The sequence below is a fragment of the Clarias gariepinus genome, chromosome 1 (genome assembly GCF_024256425.1).
Source record: "Clarias gariepinus isolate MV-2021 ecotype Netherlands chromosome 1, CGAR_prim_01v2, whole genome shotgun sequence".
In the NCBI taxonomy this organism is placed as follows: domain Eukaryota; kingdom Metazoa; phylum Chordata; class Actinopteri; order Siluriformes; family Clariidae; genus Clarias; species Clarias gariepinus.
The window spans coordinates 13,430,326-13,442,248 of record NC_071100.1 but is presented as its reverse complement, the minus strand read 5'-3'; the positions used below and the strand labels follow the sequence as shown (position 1 = coordinate 13,442,248).

Below are 11,923 nucleotides of genomic sequence, written 5' to 3'. Positions count from 1 at the left end.
CTTTGGCATGCTAGGATTTAATATACTTAGCAAACCTTTTTTTCACTTGTTTAAGGGGCACAATGAAAAAAAAAAACCGAAACAAGCTACTTAATGCAAATGTAACATCTCCTTGCAAATCTATCTATTTGTAACATCTATCTGCAAAAGTAACATCTACTTGAGAACAACAAAAACAAAAACCTAGAAGCTTCAGTAATACATATTGTTGTTGATGTCATTTATCTTTACTGCTTCAAATCCAACATTATATGATAGTTGGTGTGGTCTAGCTGGAAGTTAAATTCTCCCGGCACAAACAAAGGGATAGCTGCGATCACACAGAATATCATTCCAGTTCTTTGTGGCTGCAGACACATAAGGAAAAATGTTTATATATACAGTAAAACTGAATTAAACATACAATATTTAACTAAAGTATTATAGTATAGATTATAGCCACAGCTGCTTACTAGCCCAGTTCATATGCACACAGCTTTTTACACTTAAACATTCTTTCCACTTATTTATCTTTTCATAAATTCAACTGGTTTTGATCTGATGGCTCCACCAAGTGGAACCCAAATGAACCAAATTTTTTAACACATGATTTTATGAAATAATTAGAAATTATGCACTATGCAGTTATGATTCCCTGCTAAAATATTTAAAGCCTATTCTTAGATAACCTTCAGACCGCCAGTCAGCCTGATCCATGTTGGATTCTCCTGGGGCTTATGAACATAAATACTGGCCTTCACCAGCTGGTATTCATACAGTATTTAGCACTCAATATTAAGAATTTAAATGCTAATAAACTTTAAAGTTATACTCTATTTATTCTACTCATGACTTGCTGTCAATACTTGCTTATACAAGAAGCAGAGTTTCACGTACTAAAAACCATCATTTAAAAACTGCACTTTGTGTTCAATTATGTTATCTTTGACTAAAAGTTAAATGTGTTTGATGATCAGAAACATTTTGTGTGACAAACATGCAAAAGAATAAGAAATCAGGAAGAGGGCAAATAGTTTTTCACACCACTGTATTTATAAATGACACCAAAATAATTCAATTTAAAGAAATACAATTGTTGACAACAAAGTATTTTTATTGCTCTGATTATTATCAATTTCCACATTATTTTTACATATATATATATATATTTTTTTTTCTTATAAATGAATGACAAGAAAACAAAAAATCGAACATGGTATAATAGTTGGTGCGGTGTGGCTGGGAGCATTTCTGTTAAATACTCCTGGCACACACAAATTCAAATTCAAATTTTATTTGTCACATACAGAGTCATACACAGTACGATATGCAGTGAAATGCTTAGGCAACTGCTCGTGACCTAAAATAGAAGACTAAAAATAAATATGAGAATTAAAATATAGGGTAAATAGAACTAGAAAGAACAAAATAAAATATAAAAACTAAAGTTAAAAAAAATAAATAACTGTATGACAAAATACACAATATAGAAAATATTTGAAGAATGTATGAAGGAATATAAAACAATAAGAGCAGCTGAACGGGTAGGTTGTGTGGAATGGTGTTAGAATAAATAGTGATGAAAGAATGGTAATGTAATGGTAATGTAATGTCCACTGTTTGTGCAAACCACATATTTAAAGTGTCTAGTGCCGTGCAAAAAATGCTTAAAAAGTGATTTATTTAAAGTGACTTGTGACCACCAGGTGTAGTTGTGCAGTGGCCACATAACGAATGTCCAGAATGTCCAGTGTGTGTGTGTAAAAACCATATGTGTGTCAGTACTGTGTGGTGGTGTGATTGAGAGACCGTATCGTCTGTGGGAAGAAGCTCCTCCTCAGTCTCTCTGTGTTGGCCTTCAGGGAGCGGAATCGCTTTCCTGACCTCAACAGAGAGAACAGTCCATTGTTGGGATGGCTGAGGTCCTTCACAATCTTCCTGGCCTTGGTCCAGCACCGCCTGCTGTAGATTGAGTGCAGGTCAGGGAGCTCGTCTGTCCTGCATGGTGCTGTTCCCGAACCAGGTTGAGATGTTTCCCATCAGGATGCTCTCTATGGTGCAGGAGTAAAAGTTCCTGAGCACCTCGAAGGGCAGTCGGAAGTCTCTCAAGCGTCTGAGGTGGTAGAGACGCTGCCAGGCCTTTTTCACCACGGTGTTGATGTGACAGGACCATGACAGGTCCTGCGTGATGTGAACACCGAGGTATTTGAAGCTGTCCACTCTCTCCACTGGGCTCTCGTTGATTACAGGGGTCTGGTAGTTCCTCTCCTGCTTAGTGCTGAAGTCCACTATCAGCTCCTTTGTCTTACTGACGTTTAGAAGAAGGTTGTTCCTCTGGCACCAGCTCTCCAGATTCCTAATCTCCTTCAGGTAGGCCGTCTCGTTGTTATCAGAGATCAGGCCCACCACGACGGTGTCGTCAGCAAACTTAATGATGGTGGTGGAGCTGGTAGTGGCCACACAATCATATGTGTACAAAGAGTACAGCAGGGGGCTCAGAACACACCCCTGGGGGGCTCCAGTGCTGAGAGTGATGGAGGCTGAGACATATCCGCCCATCCTTACTGCCTGTGGTCTGCCAGTTAGGAAGTTGGAGATCCACTGACACATAGATGAGCTGAGTCCCAGGTGCTCCAGCTTGGTGGTGAGTGTGGAGGGAATTATGGTATTGAATGCAGAGCTGTAGTCGATGAAAAGCATTTTAACATAATCCCCCCCCCCCCCAGTGTCCAGGTGAGTGAGTGATGTGTGGAGTAGATGAGAGATGGCATCGTCTGTGGAACGATTTGGACGGTATGCAAACTGAAGTGGGTCCAGTGTGTCGGGTAGTGAAGAAATGATGAAGTCTCTGACCAGGCGTTCAAAGCATTTAATCACTACTGAGGTGAGGCTACAGGGCGATAATCATTGAGGGAAGCAGGATGAGGTTTTTTTGGGACAGGAACAATGATGGACTCTTTGAAGCATGTGGGGATCACCGACTGAGATAAAGAGATGTTGAATATCTCAGTGAACACAGGTGCTAGCTGGTCTGCGCAGGCTCTGAGGATACGGCCTGAGATGTCGTCTGGTCCTGCTGCTTTCCTGGTGTTCACTCTCTTGAAGGCTCTCCTCACGACATGCTCGGTGATGAGAACGCGTTTCCGGTGCTGTCAGTGTCTTCCTGTCTGCAGCTGTTAGCGCCGCTAGCATTAGCATCGCTAGCGTCTTTAGCTGCAGCCTCGAAGCGAGCATAGAAAGTGTTCAGCTCGTCTGCCAAAGTCGCGTCCGCGTTCGTCATACCGGTTGTTGGTGCTTTATAATCCGTTATTGTCCTTAGTCCCTGCCACAGGCTCCTAGAGTCACTCTGTTGGAGTTGTGACTCTAGTTTCCTCCCATAGCGCTGCTTCGCCTCTTTCACCGCCTTCCGGACGTTATATGACGCAGCCTTGTACGGTTCCATGTCCCCCGACGCAAGTCCTGTGTTGTAGGCAGCGGTGCGAGATCTCAGAGCGTCGCGGATGGTTTTATCCACCCACGGCTTCTGGTTGGGAAACGTTCTGATAGTCTTTTTCTATACGGAATCATCTGCTAGTTTCCCGATGAATCCCACAACCGCTTCCGTAAACACGCTGACGTCATCATCGGAGCTGTTTCGGAACATGTCCCAGTCTGCGTCATCGAGTGCGTCCTGTAACGCGGCCACCGATTGGTCCGTCCAGCGTGCGACCTCCCTCTGAACCGGAACTTCCTGATTCAGCCTTTGTTTGTATTTTGGCATGAGGAAGATGGTGGCGTGGTCGGATTTACCAAACGGAGGACGAGATTGTGCCTTGTAGCCATCCTTGACCGTGGTGTAGCAATGGTCCAGTGTCCTTTCACCCCTGGTGGGGCAGGTAATGTGCTGATAAAAGTTCGGCGCTGCGCGTTTGAGGTTGGCACTGTTAAAGTCCACCGCCACAATAAGCGCAGTGTCCCGGTGTTGTGATTGTTGTTGTGTGAGTGCCTCATGCAGCTCGCATAAGGCAGTGTCTGTGTCCGCTTGTGGTGGAATATAAACGGCACTGATTATGACCGATGTAAACTCCCGAGGTAGATAAAAAGGACGACACATGATGGACAGTAGTTCCAGGTTTGGTGTGCAGGAGCGTGTGAGAGGAACAACGCTCGCGCTGTTGCACCAGCTGCTGTTCACCATTAAACACACGCCGCCTCCCCTTGACTTCCCCGAGTCTCGCGTCCTGTCCATGCGGTGAACCGATGAAGCAGAAGAGATTGCAGTCCCAAATGTCTCTCTGGAACTTTACCCTGGCCCTGAGGTCATCAAGCTTGTTTTCCAGTGACTGGACGTTGGCGAGCAGGATGCTAGGCAGAGGTGTGCGGTGTGCACGGGCTCTTGGTCTGTTCCTGACGCTGGCTCGTTTTCCTCGGGGCCGCCGCTTCGTGTCGCGTCCTTTGTTGTCCCTCAGGATCTCACTCGGCCAGCTCGGATCCGTGGTTAAAAACTTCGAATTGTGAGTACATTGTATACCAATAGAAACAAGAGTGTCTCTATCATAACTAATGTACTCCATGTTGGTATTTTGCCGATTTACAAACGCTGAAAACTAACTTAAAAAACAAAAACAAAGAAAAGGTAGTCGGAGCAGCCGACCTCACCGGCGCCATCTTGGTTTAAGAGGATAGCTGAGTTCACATGGAATATCATTCCAGTTCTTTGAGCCTGCAGACACAGAGGGAATAATGTATATGGAATTGTATGTAAAACTGAATTACATACATTATTAAACTAAAGTATTAAATAATAGATTATAGCCACAGCCACATACTAGCCCAGTTCACATGCACACAACATTCATTTTTTAAAATTTGGTTTATTTGGGTTCCACTTGGTAAAAGTCAATCTAGAGCCATCAGACCAAAACCAGTTGAATTTATGAAATAATGAAAATGAATAAATTGTGTGTAAATAACAGTGTTTAACATTTGATTTTATGAAATAATTTAAAATCATGCAGTACGCAGGCATGATTCCCTGCATAAATAAAAGTTTTTTTAGCTAACCCTCTGACAGCCAGTCAGCCCGGTATGTTGGATTCTCCTCTGGGTCAAAAGCACGAATAACAGCCTTCACCAGCTGGTATTCATTTTCGCTGCGTATCGAGACTAGGTGTGCACCAATATCCAGACAGCGTTTCTAGGGAAAAAAGAATGTTTTAAAATGTTAAGTGTTCCAAACAAAGAAAGAAAATGTATAAGGCATAGGACAATGGTCCCTATTTAAATTTAAAAGTTGTTTTTATATTGAGCATACAAACACTAACTCAAGAGCACACTGTCATAAAATTAAATGCTAAAAAGCTTAAAAATATTAAATACTTGATAAATCTTCTACTTATCACTCAACTTGCTGTGAATAATATAATTTATTAAAAAAATGTCATCTGTAATTATTTTTCTTTGAAAATCAATATAAATACATATGAAATTAAATGATTTGAACCTCAGCTGAAGCCCAGTCTATTCTGTTGGCCTGATAGTAGCAGCGTCCCTCATATGTCACCCATCCAAATGGACAACATGAGGAACATTTGCTGTTTATTCGACCCTCTTTAGCATCTAACTCGATATTAATCAACAACAACGGCGCGGCAGTAGCACGCAGCTCTGGAGCCAAAATGGTGCTACGTTGTTTACGTTTTGTGTGTAGCGCATTTATTTTACTATGTGTATGTATATCGTCGCAACTGGTGTCCGTACATACAACAGCCAGACACTTTTCAACCTAAATAACCCGGTTAATGATATCCACGATGAGCTGCGGAAAAAGCTACGCGACCTCGGCTTGCTGCGTGAACCAGGCCTCGAAGCCTCGGCGTTGCCTAATGCTGGAGGAAGGGTCATCGGAAGCGGTGCGCAAGGAAGCGGAAGCCCGGCAAGCCGAGGGCGACAGTGGAAAGGAAAAACTCCCTGAGATGGTAATAGGAAGAAACCTTGAGAGGAACCAGACTCAACAGGGAACCCATCCTCATTTGGGTGAAACAGAAAGCAGTAAATGATCTGCATTAATACAGTGTGTAGGGTGGGAGGCAGTTCAGCTATAATAGCTGATGTTAATTGATGTTAATATGGAATCCAGGTAGTTATTGAAGACCCAGGTAGACTTGTAAGAAGTTCCAGTCCTGAACCTAGTCAAGTCCCCAGAGAAACAGTTGCCAACACCAGTCAAGGCCAGAACCATTTTCTAGGTAGGGAGAATCATCTCCAGACACCAGACGCATCCCAGAGAGACACACGGGGCATCCATGTGACGAGATCTTCAGCCAGAAGCGGGGCACCAGGATGGGTCAGACAGGTCCGGAGGGCAGAGGGAGTCTGGATCACTGGCAGCTCAGGAACGACATGTGTAGCTCGACAGAGAGAGAGAAAGAGTGAAAGGGGGAGACAGGAAGAGAGAGGAAAGAGAAAGAGGAAGGGAAAGAGAAGAAGAGGAGAGATGGCAGTTAGGTATGGTCACAGTCACACAATGTATAATGTGTATGTATATTAACTGTAGAGTGCAAGCAGAGACTCCGGCAGGACTAACTATGACAGCATAACTAAAAGGGAGAGCCAGAAGGAAACACAAACATGAGGGCTTCCTGAGATGTAAAGCAAACAATCACCTCACCGTCAGCAAACCTGAGTGATCAATGAGAGTGAGGAAGACAGCATCCAAACATACCAGTTCACCATAATACTCTACGTCCATGAGTCCCCCAGATCTGCTCCTTTACCTATGGCAAATCTATTTATAAAAATGCTTGGCTAAATGAATAGGTTTTTTTAGCCTGGACTTAAACACTGAGACTGTGTCTGAGTCCCGAATACTATTTGGAAGACTATTCCATAATTTTGGGGCTTTGTAAGAAACAGCTCTGCCCCCAGCTGTATTTTTCATAATACGCGGTACTGACAAGCAGCCTGCATTTATATGTCAAGAGTAGTATTTTAAAATCAATGCGAAATTTCACAGGGAGCCAATGGAGTGAAGATAAGATAGGGGTGATGTGCTCATATCGTCTGGTTTTAGTGAGGACTCTCGCTGCTGCATTCTGGACTAGCTGAAGCCTATGAACAACCAGACAGTAAGGCATTACAATAGTCCAACCTAGAGGTGATAAAAGCATGAACTAGTTTTTCTGCATCGTTTAGCGACAATAAATTTCTTATCCTGGCAATATTGCTGAGGTGAAAGAATGCTATCCTGGTAATATTATCTACATAAGCTTCAAATGAAAGGCTGAAATCAATAATCACACCAAGGTCTTTTACTGTTGCATTTAATGGAACAGAAAGGCCATCTAAAGTTACGGGGTGATCTAAAATTTTACTCCTAGCTGTATGCGGTCCTATGACTAGAACTTCTGTCTTATCCGGATTTAGCAGAAGGAAGTTAATTAGCATCCAATTTCTTATGTCCTGCACACATTGCTCAATTTTAAGCTGTTTTTTCTCATCAGGTTTTGCTGAGACATATAACTGTGTATCGTCAGCATAACAATGAAAACTAATACCATGCTTACGGATTATGTTGCCCAGAGGAAGCATGTAAAGGGAAAAAAGCAGTGGACCTAAAACTGAACCCTGCGGAACGCCAAACTCCACTAGAGAACATGCAAAATAATCACCATTTAAGTCTACATACTGATAACGATGGGTCAGATAGGATCTGAGCCAGAAGAGGGCTGTACCCTTAATTCCTACTACATTTTCTAATCTGTGAAGAAGAATAGTGTGATCAACGGTGTCAAAAGCTGCACTGAGGTCGAGTAATACAAGCATAGTTACACAACCCTGATCAGAGGCCAATAGGATGTCATTTACTACTTTAACAAGTGCTGTCTCTGTACTGTGATGAGGCCTAAATCCTGACTGATACAGTTCATGTATGCCATTTCTATGTATATATGAGCATAGCTGCTCCGCTACTATCTTTTCCAGAATCTTAGAGATAAAGGGGAGGTTTGATATTGGCCTGTAACTGGACAGCTGACAGGGGTCGAGGTCAGGTTTCTTAATTATTGGTTTGATAACTGCTAATTTAAAAGATTTTGGAACATAACCAATACTGAGTGAAGAATTAATTATTCTCAACAGGGGTTCTGTTATTGCTGGTACTATCTGTTTAAGAAAATGTGTCGGTACAGGATCTAATATACAGGTTGATGAATTTGCAGAAGAGATGAGTGAAATTAGTTAATTCTCCTCAAGGGGAGTAAAGTATTCTAGGTTCTGATCTGACATGGCTAGATTAACATCTGCATCAATTACTGTACATTGTTCGGTTTCAAAACCTCAATTTTATGCCTAATATTTACAATTTTATTATTAAAAAAGTTCATGAAGTCCTCACTATTGCATGATGTTGTTGTGGAGATTTCTGCAGTGGTCTTATTTCTGGTTAATTTGGCTACAGCATTAAATAAGAATCTAAGATTATTTTTGCTATTTTCTATAAGAGTGGAGAGATACGTTGATCTAGCTACACTAAGAGCTTTTCTATAGTTCAGGATGCTCTCCTTCCATGCTATTTGAAATACTAGCAATTTAGTTTGACGCCATTTATGTTCTAATTTCCGAGCGGTCTGTTTTAAAATGCGCGTATGATCGTTATACCAGGAAGCAAGTTTCTTATCTCTAATTATTATTTTGTTTAACTAAAACAGACTTTCTGAGTCTTTCTAAATTTGTTTTTAGCTCGGGGAACAAACACAGTCTTAATACAGTGAACCCTGAGTGACGACTCTATGCAGCTAGCAGACGGTTGGTTTAGCAACTTCACTGACTTGGAGGAGTACACGTCATCAGTGACCAGCTACATTAAAAAGTGCACCGATGACGTCACTGTCTCCAAGAGCATCATCTCACGACCCAACCAGAAACTGTGGATTACTGCAGAAGTGCGTGCACTTTTGAGGACCAGAGACTCTGCCTTCAAAGCAGGAGACAAGGTGGCTTTAAAACAGCAAGGGCCAAACTTTCTCAGGCCATCAGAGAGGCGAAGCGCGCACACGCCTAGAGATTCCACAATCACTTCAGGGACAGCGGCAACACACAGCGCATGTGGCAGGGCTTACAAGCCATCACAAACTACAGGACGACATCACCTGCCTGTGACAGTGACGGTTCCCTCCCAGATGCGCTGAACAACTTCTACGCTTGGTTCGACAGGCAGAACGACGTGGCGTCGAGAAAGACCACCCCTCCTCCGAACGACCAGCTCAATGACTACCGTCCCGTTGCACTTACACCCACCATTATGAAGTGCTTTGAGCGGCTCGTCATGAGACACATTAAGACCCTGCTGCCCTCCTCACTGGACCCACTGCAATTTGCGTACCGTCCTAACCGCTCAACAGACGACGCCATCTCCACTACACTACATCTTGCCCTCACACACTTGGACAAGAAGGACACATATGTTCGAATGCTGTACATAGATTTCAGCTCAGCATTCAACACTATCATCCCCCAACAACTTATTGGGAAGCTGAACCTGTTGGGCCTGAACACCTTCCTCTGCAACTGAATCCTGGACTTTCTGACCGGTAGGCCTCAGTCACTACGGATCGGGAACTGCACCTCTGGCACCACCACACTGAACACTGAGGCCCCACAAGGCTGTGTGCTCAGTCCCCTGCTGTTCACACTGCTGACTCACGACTGTGTAGCAACACACAGTTCGAACCACATCATTAAGTTCGCTGATGATGACACGACCGTGGTGGGTCTCATTAGCAAGAACGATGAGTCAGCGTACAGAGAGGAAGTGCAGAGGCTAACGGACTGGTGTAAAGAAAACAACCTGTCTCTAAATGTTGACAAGACAAAGGAGATGGTTGTTGACTTTAGGAAGACACGAGGCGACCATTTTCCGCTAAGCATCAACGGCTCCTCTGTGGGAATCGTCGAAAGCACCAAATTCCTGGGTGTCCACCTAGAGAAGGATCTCAGCTGGTCCCTCAACACCAGTTCCCTACACAAGAAAGCCCAACAGCGTCTCTTCTTTCTGAGAAGACTGAGGAAGGCCCAGCTTCCACCACCGATCCTGACCACCTTCTATAGAGGAACTATTGAGAGCATCCTGAGCGGCTGCATCACTGTCTGGTTTGGGAATTGTGCTATATCGGACCGCAAAACCCTACATCGGGGTCTCTCTCCCCTCTATTGAAGACATCTACATCACACGCTGCATCCGCAAAGCCACCAGCATTGTGGCTGTTTCTTGTACACACCAACCTGTAAATGCTTCACTGTTTATCTCTTTTGCACAATGATCATTACTGGACTACTTTTTGCACTAATTCCTTAATTCTTGCTGCTGTTTTAGGGAATGTTTATGTTTACCCACTACCTCAACACCATATTTTATGTTCTGTTATGTCGTGGTTGCGCACTGTCACTTTGTTGTTGCTCTTGTTTGCACATTTGCACGTGCACTTTATGTTGTCTATAAAAATGTTATACTTAGCTAGTTAGTTTTTGTTAATTTATGTTGTAATTTATGTTAGGTCTCTCTGTTCTGTCTCTGCTAGCCAGCTAACTAGGCCTCTTGGTTAGCTAGTTTAGTGTCTATGTTAATTTATGTTGTCAATTTATCTTGCATGTAGCACCTTGGTCCTGGAGGAACGTTGTTTCGTTTCACTGTGTACTAACTGTATATGGTTGTAATGACAATAAAGCCTACTTGAACTTGAACTTGAACAACAAAAAGAACAACAAAAACAGTTAGTACAGAACATAATTAAAATGTAGTTGTTGCACTATTGTTGTTTATATTTTAATAACAGGTGATGATTAATTAAGATATTGAGATCACAAGTTATGTCATTTTTATGGTCACAAAAAACTAAGAGATATTATTCTTTCATTTAATGGCTGAATTGCATGCCATGAATCTTGGCGAGACATGGTGGAGTCACTGATGTTGTCAAATTTATATACTATAAGGTATTTGGTGACTTTTATACACTTTTGTTAAGGCCACTACATAAAAAAGTGTCTTCTTCTGGTTATAATGTCTGTATAAGTATGGTATTCAAATTACCTTTGACAATCTTATCAAAATCTGTCTCTAAAATGCAAAAAAAAAAAAAACAGAGAAACATTAGTACTAGTGGTCAAAATGAATAATATGTAGAGATCTTAATGTTCAAAATCAAAATCACATTGGTTGTAATCACAGGATATGTAACCTGTCCTTATTTGACTAATAGGAAGATTACATTATTAAATGAGTATAATTTTAGTTGTTTTCATATCCTACTTAACAGAAAATAATTTTACCAAAACCTGCTGCTGCCAGGGTGAGAAAAAGAAGCAAAACCACTTCAGTCTGACGAGCCATAGTTCACATACTGCAAGAAAAGCATAACTTCAGTTAATAAAATAAAAACATCATATGTTATACCTCACCAAAATTCCTCCTTCATGTAATCAGGAGTCTTTTCTTGCTTGATATAACAAACTCAGATAAGTATTGATGCTTATATAGTCATGCTGAAAGAAACTTCCTCTTTCCCAAAAAAAAAAACAAACAAAAAAAAAAAAACATCACTTGTTTATCATCCTGTTCATCTGAACTTCGGTTTATGATTATTGCATTTATAAAATTATTCTTGAAGATTAAAGAACCAGGATATGCTAATATTTGAATTGGAATTGTGTGGACTTGATTAAATGATTTAACACATTTAAAGTCATTCTTGCTGTACAGTATATTTACAGCAAGACTGTGTGGAGTAAATGTTCCATAAATGTCTTATAACATTTAAATCACCATTGTCATCCTTCTGATCTTCCACTTTTGCTCCTTTAAATATTTATTCACTGACCAGAAGTTGACCTACATGACCTCTTCAAAGATCTTTTAAAAAATATGACATAACACATACGGCATTAGTTAATTAAGTACCAACAACAA

General features: G+C 41.8%; 1 pseudogene; it reads right to left on the bottom strand.

Moving 5' to 3' along the window:
• Positions 1–279: 279 nt before the first annotated feature.
• On the bottom strand, positions 280–11,347 carry LOC128520302 (lactose-binding lectin l-2-like; annotated as a pseudogene).
• Positions 11,348–11,923: the final 576 nt, after the last annotated feature.